The following is an 11,567-nucleotide window of genomic DNA, read 5'->3' as shown; positions in this document are numbered from 1 at the left end:
CTGGTGGTCGTTATCTCTTGGCAGGCATTCGGCTTCTCTGCATCTTAGGGAATTTGCTGTTCTCCTCCTGCGCGCATGGTTCCTTGCCCACGCCGGACCTCAGGGACCATGGCAACAGCCATCATTAGCCCTGAAGGTCACTGCAGGGGGAGGTGCAGCAGAAATTATAGCCAGCTGTCATATAAATAAGCAAGTAGGTGATTAACAAAGCAGAGAATGTAGGCACTACTTTAAGGGAGGCATCTATTTTAAAAATCAATGGTTTGGAAGCTAATCCACACATAGCATCAGCTAGAGAAAGTGATGCTTCCATTGCTGTGGTGTCTGCCTATAAAGTATAGAATTAGGATGTAAAACCAAGCCAAAGAAAAGAAATGTCACCTTAATCATCGAGGGTTAAAGCATGTACAAGTGTGAAGCTGTACTCCTGATATTATACAGTTTGTAAGCAAATGGTAAGTAAATAAAATTTAACTTTAAAACAAAACAAAAACCCCATCATTTATTCAGTTGGTATTACATCCTATATCTTGGGCAAAATCTTCTGCCAGATGCCCTCTGGAGTGACTCAATCTAATTATTTTCATTCATTTGATGATATTTAATGATATCAATATCAGCCAAAAAAAAAGAATATAAGAATTACAGTTTAAAAATTATACTTTAAAACAATACCTGACATATGGCCTCAAGTAATTTTACATGGTTTCAGACTTTTGAAGAAATACCACAATTTTTCTGAAGAACATGTTTTCCAAGCATGTTTCTAAGAGTGAGTCAGTAATACAAGAGAAGACAATCAACAGAACTGGTCAAGGAGGTTTCTGTCAAAATTTCACAAAAAAACAATCAAAGTTGGGCCTCCCTGGTGGCACAAGGGGTTAAGCACCACACTATGAAGCAATCCACAGCCTCTGCAGCACAAGTTCGATCCCCGACCAGCCAGGGAGCAACCCACATGGCGCAGCAGACCTCTCCTGACTCGCCCCTGCTCCCCCAGCAGTGTATTTCAATGGATCCACCTGTTCTGCTCCCCACTCTGTCTCTGGTGAATCTTTTCACTGCCCTCCATACCTCTGGCCTGTACCCCAGTTCTTGTATGCATAAATAAATAAATCCTTTAAAAAAATCAAAGTTGACAATCCAGGTAAGAATTAAAGAATGAGGTTAGGAAATTCATTGAATTAGAAAGACTGAGTGATGTTTAGTTACTGCGATTGCAAAAGTCTATTAAACCAGGTTCCAGACACCCCATGTGAAAAGGAAACAAATCAAATTGCTCTTCCTATCCTATTTTAGTTGTTAGTAGAGATAAATCTTTCCCTTAATTACAAATGTAATTCAAATCTATTAGGGGAAAAAAAAAACAGAAAACAAAAAGTATGTCAAAATGTACAAATTCCGGGCCTCCCCGGTGGCGCAGCGGTGGAGCGCTGGGTTGCGAAGCTGCCCGCGGCCTCTGCGGCACCGGTTCGATCCCCGGCTGCTCCCCGGCCACCAGAGGAGGGTCCCACATGGCGCGCAGACCCCTCCTGCCGCCCGCTGCTCCCCTCAGCAGTGTCCTTCGGTCCTTCTGCCTGCTCTGCTCCCCGCTCTGGCTCTGGTGAGTTCTCTCACCCTCCCGCGCTTCTGACTGTACCCAGTGCCTGTATAAACAAGACAAACAAACAAACAAACAAATAAATAAATGCCTCTATAAAAAAAAAAAAAATGTACAAATTCCTATGTACACATAACAAAGATTCAAACAATACAAAAGCTACAAGCAATAAAAAAGTAAGTTTCCCAACATCCTTTTACTATATTTCCAGGTTCCCTTCCTAGGGGCGATCAATGTTATGTGCTTATTATGTATCATTCCAGAAATAAACTAAACATCTGTCTGTATACATAGATTATATTCTGTGTTTTTAAGACACAAAAGGGAATATACTAGACATACAGTCTTGGGTTTACATTTTATTTATTATTTCTTAGAGATCATTTGTTTTCAATTCATAGTTGCCTCATTCTTTTTCATGGCTGTATATATTACATTAAATGGATATGTGCCATAAAAATATGCAAATTCCCAACTATGAATCATGTGGATATGAAAATTCCTAACTATGAATCATGTGGATATAATGTAGAGCATAGTAATGATAGTTAATAATTCTGTATTGTATAGCAGAAGGGAAAATCTCCCTACTCCTCTGGGTTCTTCTCTGATAATATGTGCAAACAAATTAATTATCATTCAAATTGTGGTACAAACATCAAGTGTAATTATGTATGGAGAATTTATATTTAATCTAAAGAAAAGTAGCTACCGAGGAGTGGATGACTACATGAAAAGCCTTGCCTGGAATTGTTGGCTTTGCCTTAAGATGGGTCTCTCTGATAAAAAGGTTATTTTCTAGAGATTTCCCTCAGTCTAGGTTATCTACATTCTTTATGGTTATGGTAACAGTTTCTCTCAAGCCTCACATGGCCTCCATTGACCTTAGTTCCACCTACCAAGGTAACATGAACAGGAAAAAGCCAGCTCTGAATATCTTAGGAAAAACCTGTGTAAACTTTTTTTGGGTAGTGGTGGGGAGAGGGGAGATTGATCCTACAATCTTAAAATCCTCATCACAAGAAAAAATTCTACTTTTGTAATGCTATATGGGGAGAGGTGTTAACTACACTTATTGTGGTGATCATTTAGCAATATATACAAATTTTGAATCATTATGTTACACACCTGAAATTAATATGTCAATTATAGCTCAATTAAAAAATAAAAAGCATATGGTGAGCTAAAGAATGGAGAGAATGATTCAGATTGCAGAGGGCATACCACATTCACATGTGATTGAGGCAGTCACCAGACCACAGCTAATCCTACCTGCAGGATGGGACTGTGGGATCCAGGGCAGCACTTCAAGGATCTTGGAAACCAGTTTATCTAGATTTAGACCTTGGTATCTGAGCAATAGAAAGAAAAATACTACCACTACCACCATTACCCCACCAATGAGGGGCTGGGATGTGAGGGAAAAGAGGAGGAGGGAGATGTGAGCAGGGTTTCAGGGCCTTGGCCAAGTAGAGAATGGATAGAGCATTGCCATCATTATTTGTTACATCATCTTTTACTAATAATAACAGCCCCCATTTACTGGGTTTTTACTAAGTTCTAGGCACTAAGTGCTTTAAATAATCAGATCAAGGCCCCCCTAACATTTGGGGGCCCTAGGGCAAAAGCACAAACAGAGATACTATGTGTCTAAACATGGCAACATTATAAATCAGCTTAACAAGCCACTAAAGTGTATTTCTCTCCGATCTTGACAAATATACCTTCATAATGACTTAGAAGTCCAGGTTCAACTTTAAATCTCTTGGACCCCTGTCAAGGCTATTCTGGAAGATGTCAGCTCAAAGAATTTAAGCCAAGAAGCCCCTTCTTTTCTTCTTGCCCTCCCTGACTCCAGTCCTCATGCTGAGGACCTCTGCTCACAGATTTGGTTCCCCACAGATCTGCCACCACATTATCTCTTGCCCTTTGTCCAACTCTCCAGCCTGGAAGTGCACACACCTTTCACCCAATTTACCCTGGGGAGAACTAACCCCTGACTGCAAGTCAGTTCTGACTCAAGCAGATCATGAAAGGAAGATGAGTTACTTATCAGGGAATTTTAGGTTTCAGACATGTAGAGTGTGTTATATCTAGAGGGTGTGGTGAGACGGTGGGAGAAAGGATCCCTCACTGGATAGGTACAATTACTTGGCCCCATGGACTCCTCACCTCATAGAAAAAGGATAGGATCAGATACAAAAATTGGGGTACACGGTGCAGAATTAAAATGCAGGACTCCTTGTTCAAGCAACAGTAAAAAATGTTATTAAAGCTACTGAAAGATATATAAAGCTTTTTCCTTTTATTCAAGACAACTACAGGCAGAACATTAAATCAAACACAAGACAGGATTTTCCTGAGTACAGACCATGTGTGACTACACAGATCTCATGCCCAGGAAGCCAGCCTGGGAGAGGCATTGCCAGCAAAGAGCCAGAGCAGGACCCTTTAAAGAGAATACCGGATGGTCTCACTCATAGCAGGAATTTAGAAAACCTAAATAAGGGACCAGGAAAAAAGAATAATTATATTAAAGAAAAAATCAAAATCAACAAGCAGCTGTAAACCAGAGACACTCGGGAGGGGTGGCGGGGAGGGGAGAAGGGAGTAGAATCAAAACAAGGGGGGGGTGGGAATTGAATGGGGACTATAACCAAGATGAAAATGCATACATTGTGCAAAAATGAAAAATGATTTAAAAAAATATATAAACTAAAATAAATAAAATAAAATAAAAAATAAACTATTAAAAAAAATTCTTTCTGCCAAAAAAAGAAAAAGTGAAGGGATGTCATATCAAAAGCCTATATAGATAAGCAACTAAGGATCAGAATTAAGTAATTCCCCTGCAATCTCAATTGGCATATGACTTAAGTAGTGTTTAAACTGGAGTTGGACAGCATTCAAAAAAGATAAACACATGCAATTTGCAGCAACATGGATGGAGCTGGAAGGGATCATGCTCAGCGAAATAAGCCAGAAAGAAAAAGAAAAATACTGATGGTCTCACTCATAGCAGGAATCTAGAAAACTTAAATAAGGGACCAGGAAAATGAGTAACTATAAGAAAGTGAAAATCAAAATCAACAAACAACTATGAACCAGAGACACTCTATGAGGGGGTGGGGGGGCGGGGAGGGGAGGGATTGGGGTCAAAATAAGAGGGTTGCAATTGTATGGGGAATATAAAAATAAAATTTATTTAAAAAAATAATAAATAAATAAACTGGAGTTGGATGAAATCTGGAGACAAGTCTAATTAGTTTACTATATAGTCTCTCTTTAAATAGAAACCCAATTGCATAAATTAGGTCAACACTGTACAACTCAGATTTTCAAATGTTTTTTTCCCCCATAGCCAAGAGACACTTCCAGGCAGATTCACTGAAAGTCTAGCTCCAGAAACAAAGTTGCAATTATCTAATGCTATTCTTAAAACATTAGCTTGAGGAAGAGAAAGGTGGTAAATGACTTTCCCTAGTAGTAATAATTAGAATACTTAGAATAATGAGAATACTAATTTTTACTTAGTAATATATAGAATAGCTTATTTTTACTTAGTTTCACTATGTCCCAGGACTGTTCTAAGAGCTTCTGCTATATTATCTCATTTTTTTCTTCACAGAAACACAATGAGGTGTTAATATTATCACCCACATTTTACACATGAAAAAGCTGAGGCTAATAGTGATCCAACATTCTTAAGAACGCAAATTTATATAGCTTGTAAGTGACAAAGTCAGCATTTTGAACCCAGGTTTGCTACTTTGAGTCGTCCCTATATTGGTGAGGTCAACTTACAGACTGGTGAAGCTACACCAACCAAACTAGACAAAATAATCAGTAAATATTTCTAGAATAATAGTACAGGGAATTCCAAAAGCATTTTAGTTTATCCGACATAAGTAACTAAAATCTTTTATTATCCAGTTTTTCTTGCATTTTACTTTTCAAAAAAGAATTTAATGTTCCCACAATTGTCCTCATTTATTTTAAGATTACATAACCAAAGATCCATATTCAGGAAGCACTTAATATTTAATTCACTGCCCTGCATGGCTTCCTTCACTATACTTATATCAGGAACCAGGGAATAAGGGGAAAACCCCACTGACTAACCGAAGAACTTTTACAAGGGACTGTTCTCAGCTTAGTATTTAGAATTGTGTGTCAATAAAATCTGCTAACTCAGTGTACAGAGTTTACTGTCTAGCTTGATTGCATGTTTTATATTTTATTGCTGGGTGTATGGGCTAAATTTGTTATATAACATAATCTTGTTGTCTAATTAGTTTTGTTTTGTTGCTCTGTTTTACTTCCAGATAGGACTGGATCTATGCAGAAACTCATGTATGAAATATGCATACCTGTTAGTGAACTAACAGTCCTGAAAACAAACAGTAACAAAGACAACCAAGAAAAGCAAACTGAACATCCTTAACACTAGGACTGATTGACTCACTCAATTTCTTTATCATTTAATAGTGAGGGTATCTTTTAGCCCTAGGTTTCTACATGTTATGAGCAAGTCCACTGACTAGTAATAACAATAAAATCCTTATTACTAAATTTAAAAAATATGTGGAATATGACTTATCAAACTAACAAAGATGTATTTTTATAGAGTTGACAATGCTTTACAACACTGTATATGATTTAGAGGTACAGGATCACACCCTTTAGATGTATGTTACTATACCACACCCACCAACAAAGCATTGAATTTCTTCCATCATAGTACATTATGCCCCCTCCACACTTCGCTCTCCCCGCTCCCTGCCTCTCTTGGTGGCCAGGTCTACAGTCAGATTTCTAGGGTTTGTTATTGGTTTGGTTCTATCTGACCCTTTGTTTTGTTTTGTTTTTTCTGTACTCCATGTGTAAGTGAAATTGAGCCATTCAATATGAGTCTCCTTCTGATTTAATTTTGTTCAGTATTTTCCCTTTCAGTTCCATCCGTGTTGCAAATTCATCTTTTTTTTAATAGCTGAGTAGTATACCATTGTGTGTATATGTGAGGAATGTGTGTGTGTGTATTGTATCTTCTTAACCCATTTATCTGTCTTTGGGCACATAGGTTAGTCCCATCTGTTTGTTCTCCTCACTGTTGGAGATGAATCCATAAAGATATCATTTAAACCACTGTCATGGAGTGTTTTGCCAATGTTTTCTTATATGTAGGTTATGGTTCCTGTCTTACATCCAAGTCATTAATCCATTTGAAATAGTTTTTGTATATGGTATAAGAAAATTTTCTCCTTTTTTTGCTTTTGCATGTGGCTGTCCAGACTTTTCAATACCATATGTAGAGGAAACTCTCCAATATTTACTTTTGACTCCTTTGTCAAAGATTAACTGTATATATAGGTGTGGGTTTATTTCTCAGTTCTATTCCATTAGCCTGTGTGCCCATTTTTCTAACAAAGAGATGTTTAAATGTTAACACTTAAAAAGTGAGATGAGGAATATACTCTCATGTACTGTCTCATGGACTATTAATTTAATAATTTGATAATTCAATACATATGTGGCCTTAATAGTTTAAAAAAAATTATGTGTGTATTTATGTAATTAAGATTTCCTTCTTCGGGGTATGTAATATACAGCATGGTAGCTATAGTTAGTACTGTTGTATAGTTGGAAGTTGCTAAGGGAATAAAGCTTATCACAAGTAAAAGATTTATAACTACGTATGATGACAGAAGCTAACTAGACTTATTGTGATGATCATTTCACAAAGCATATAAATATCAAATCATGTTGTAAGTCAAAAAGTAATACAATGATGTCATTTATACCTTAATGAAAATAAGTTTTTTAAAAAATTCACCCTATAAAAATTCCTTCCTCAAGTCTGTAATGCTTTCCAATTTTTTACACTTAAATATATTATTTTATTTTATTATTTTTTTAAAGATTTATTTATTTTTATACAAGAGCCGGGGTACTGGGCCTCCCCTGGTGGTGCAGGCAGTTGAGAGCAGCACTGTGAAGCTGTCCGCAGCCTCTGCAGCACCGGTTCAATCCCAGCCATCCCGCAAGGGTCCCACATGGTGCGGCAGACCTCTCCTGTCGCGCCCGCTGCTCCCCTCAGCAGTGTATTTCGTCAGTCTGCCTGTTCTGTTCCCTACTCTGTCTCTGGTGAATCCTCTCACACACCCCCCCTCTGGCCTGCACCCCGGTTCTTGTATAAATAATCTTTAAAAAAAAAAAAGAACCGGGGTACAGGCCAGATGTGCGGGAGGGTGAGAGGATTCACCAGAAACAGAGTGGGGAACAGAACAGGCAGACGACAGAAACACACCACTGAGAGGAGCAGCGTGTGAGACAGGAGAGGTATGCGTACAATGTGGGATTCTCGCCAGCCAGCTGGGATTGAACCTGTGCTGCAGAGGCTGTGGACAGCTTCACAGTGCTGCACTCAACCACCTGCGCCACCAGGGAGGCCCCAACACTTAAATGTATTATTTATACATTTTATAAATAATATGTATTTATGTATTATATATACATTTATATTATATACAGAGCAGAGATGTTTACATATAAAAGGAAATGATCTAAATACTACAAAACCCAAAACTTGTTGAGAAAGAGAAAACAGAAGGATGGTGTCAGAAATTCAAAATGGCAACAAAGAACATACTGAGAAAACAGGTAAAAAAAAAAAAGAAAACAAGGTATGAGGAAAATGGAGAATATACATTCTGAAGCATAAACACAACATCTCAACAGTGCCTCAGAAACCACTACCCTATCTCTACAGAGATTAGCAAATTTCCAAGATCATCATTCTGATCTTCAGAGGAGACACCAAATGTTGATGTATGGAATAGTGATACAGAATTTGCAGCTAAACTAATTCTAGCATTAAATAGAAAATGCCACAGACAGCCAAGTCCAAGAAACACACAAAGATACCAAGTAAATGAACTTTCTCCAATCCCTTTTCCCATAAGACATTACCATATGAACTTATTTGGAATTTATTACTGAAAAAAAAAAAAAAACAAAACAAACTATTGTACTTACCTCTGTGAAGTGCCAGCAAGGCATGGAGCAGTTTCTCTATGGATCTGGGCAGACAGGTAAAGGAGAGTCCTGGAGCCCTCAGTGCCTTTTTCAGGCTTTTAATGATCTTTCTACACCATTTGTAGTGTGGCAACCAGGTGCAGGGCAGGAAGTGGGTTGGGGTCCAGGAGGCTGGCAGTCCTCCCAGGCCTTGGGGAATCTTTACTCTTTCTGGGCTCTCTGGCATTCTCTCATGGCCTCTTCACTGGTCTCTACTGCTCTCTGCCACAGGGTTCTCACCAAGCTCCAGGTGCCGCCATCAGGCACTGGGTGTAAGACCACAGGTGTCCATCATTGATGCTAATGGTGAGAGGACAGAAAAAAACTGATAATTTCCATTCACCCTACACTCTGTGAATATAATTGAGGTGCAAATGAAAAAAACAAAACTGTTCCTTTGGATAAAGATGTGTGTAGGGTAAAGAAAATATCAGGTTTTTCTGCCCTTCCGCCATCAGGATAGATGATGGATCCTTGTCCTGAATGCAGGCCTGATGGCGGGCACCTGGAATAGGGTGTGGGCATTGGTAGATGGGATTCAGCTGAGCTAAGACTATGCTTTTAAGGGCGGTGTCACGGGGACGCCAGCAGCAGCAGCAGCAGTAGAAGCTGAAGCAGAAGCCGAAAGAGAAGCCGAGAAGCAGCAGAATGAACACTAGAGAGCCCAGATAGAGTGAAGACTTGCCCCCAGCCAGCACCCCTGCCTGCCATATGCCTGGTGAACCCCAAATAAAAAACCTGCAAAAAAACTACTGAGGACTCTGACTCCTCCTTTACCCAGTCTGCATGGGATCAGAGAAACTGCACTGTGGCCAGTCCTGCCCTTTACAATGTGGATTATGTGATCCTGGGGCCAACTATGGGGTATTTTTAAAAATTTATTTATTTATTTATTTATTTATTTTTTTTTTTAAATATTAAATTTTATTTTTATATTCCCCCATACAATTGCAAACGCCCAAATTCTGACCCCAATCCTTTCCCCCCCGCCCCCAAAAAGTGTCTCTGGTTCATAGTTTTTTGTTGACTTTGATTTTCACTTTCTTATATCATTTTCATGTCCCTTATTTAAGTTTTCTAGATTCCTGCTATGAGTGAGACCATCCGGTATTTTTTCTTTTCTTTTTGGCTTATTTCGCTGAGCATGATCCCTTCCAGTGCCATCCATGTTGCTGCAAATTGCATGTGTTTATCTTTTTTGAATGCTGAGTAATATTCCATGGTATATATGTACCACATCTTCTTGATCCAGTCATCTATTTTTGGGCATTTGGGTTGTTTCCAAAGCTTAGCTATTGTAAACAGTGCTGCTATAAACATAGGAGTGCAGGTGCTCTTTGGAATTGATGTTTCTGTGTCCTTTGGGTAAATACCTAGGAGTGGAATTGCTGGATCATATGGAAGCTCTATGTTTAGTAGGTCCAGAATCTCCACACAGCTCTCCATAGTGGTTGGACCAGTTTGCACTCCCACCAACAGTGCACAAGAGTTCCTTTTTCTCCACATCCTCGCCAACATTTGTTGTTGCTAGTTTTTTTTATATGTGCCATTCTCACTGGTGTGAGATGTATCTCATGGTAGTTTTGATTTGCATTTCCCTGATTACAAGTGAGTTGAACATTTTTTCATATGTCTGTTGGCCATTTGCATTTCCTCTTCAGAGAAGTTTCTTTTTAGCTCTTCTGCCCATTTTTTGACTGGATTATTTCTTTGTTGTTGCTGAGTCTCATCAGCTCTTTGCAGATTTTTGTGATCAGTCCTTTATCATTAGTGTTGGGTGCAAAAATGTTCTCCCAGTTGGTGGGGTTTCTCTTTGTTTTTGTTATTGTCTCTTTTGCTGTGCAGAAGCTCTTTAATTTGATGTAGTCCCAGCTGTTTATCTTTGTCTTCACTATCACTGCTTTGGGTGATGTGTCTGTAAAGATGTCTTTGATGTGCAAATCACGTAGTGTTTCGCCTATATTTCCTTCTATGTATTTTATGGTTTCAGGTTTATGTCTAGTTCTTTAATCCATTTTGAGTTGATTTTTGTGTATGGTGTGAGGTAGTGGTCAAGCTTCATTCTTTTGCATGTAGCGACCCAGTTTTCCCAGCACCATTTATTGAACAACTTTCTTTGCTCCAATGCATAGTCTTTGCTCCTTTGTCAAAGATTAGTTGACCATAAATCTGTGGGTTTATTTCTGGATTTTCTATTCGATTCCATTGGTCTGTATGTCTGTTCTTGTTCCAATACCATGCAGTTTTGATGATTATGGCTTGTGTATAGTTTTTGAAGTCTGGGAGTGTGATGCCTCCATTTCCTTCTTTTTTTTCAGTAGAGCTTTGGCTATTCGGGGTTTTTGGTGATTCCATATGAATTTCATCAATAATTGTTCTATTTCTTTGAAGAATGCCATTGAGATTTTGATTGGAATAGCATTGAATCTGTATTGCTTTTGGTAGGATGGCCATTTTAATAATGTTTATTCTTCCAATCCATGAGCAGGGGATGTCTTTCCATTTCTTTGTGTCTTCTTCTATTTCTTTTAACAGTGTTTTATAGTTTTCTTTGTATAGGTCCTTTACCTCTTTTGTTAGATTTATTCCCAAATATTTGATTTTTTTTGTTTCGATAATAAAAGGGGTGGTTTTTTTTGATTTCTTCTTCTTCAGATTTATTGTTTGTGTATAGGAAGGCTACTGACTTTTGCGTGTTGATTTTGTATCCTGCACTTTACTGAATTGATTGATGAGTTGAATTAGTTTTTTCTGTGGAGATTTGGGGTTCTCTATGTATATTATCATATCATCTGCAAATAGTGATAGTTTGACTTCTTCTTTTCCTATTTGGATTCCTTGGATGTCTTTCTCTTGTCTTATTGCTCTGGCTAGGACTTCCAGTATTATATTG

The sequence above is a fragment of the Talpa occidentalis genome, unplaced genomic scaffold, assembly GCF_014898055.3.
Source record: "Talpa occidentalis isolate TD23 unplaced genomic scaffold, MPIMG_talOcc4v2.1 talOcc4.9, whole genome shotgun sequence".
NCBI classification, from domain to species: domain Eukaryota; kingdom Metazoa; phylum Chordata; class Mammalia; order Eulipotyphla; family Talpidae; genus Talpa; species Talpa occidentalis.
The sequence above is the reverse complement of the archived record's forward strand: the minus strand, read 5'-3'. Positions refer to the sequence as shown.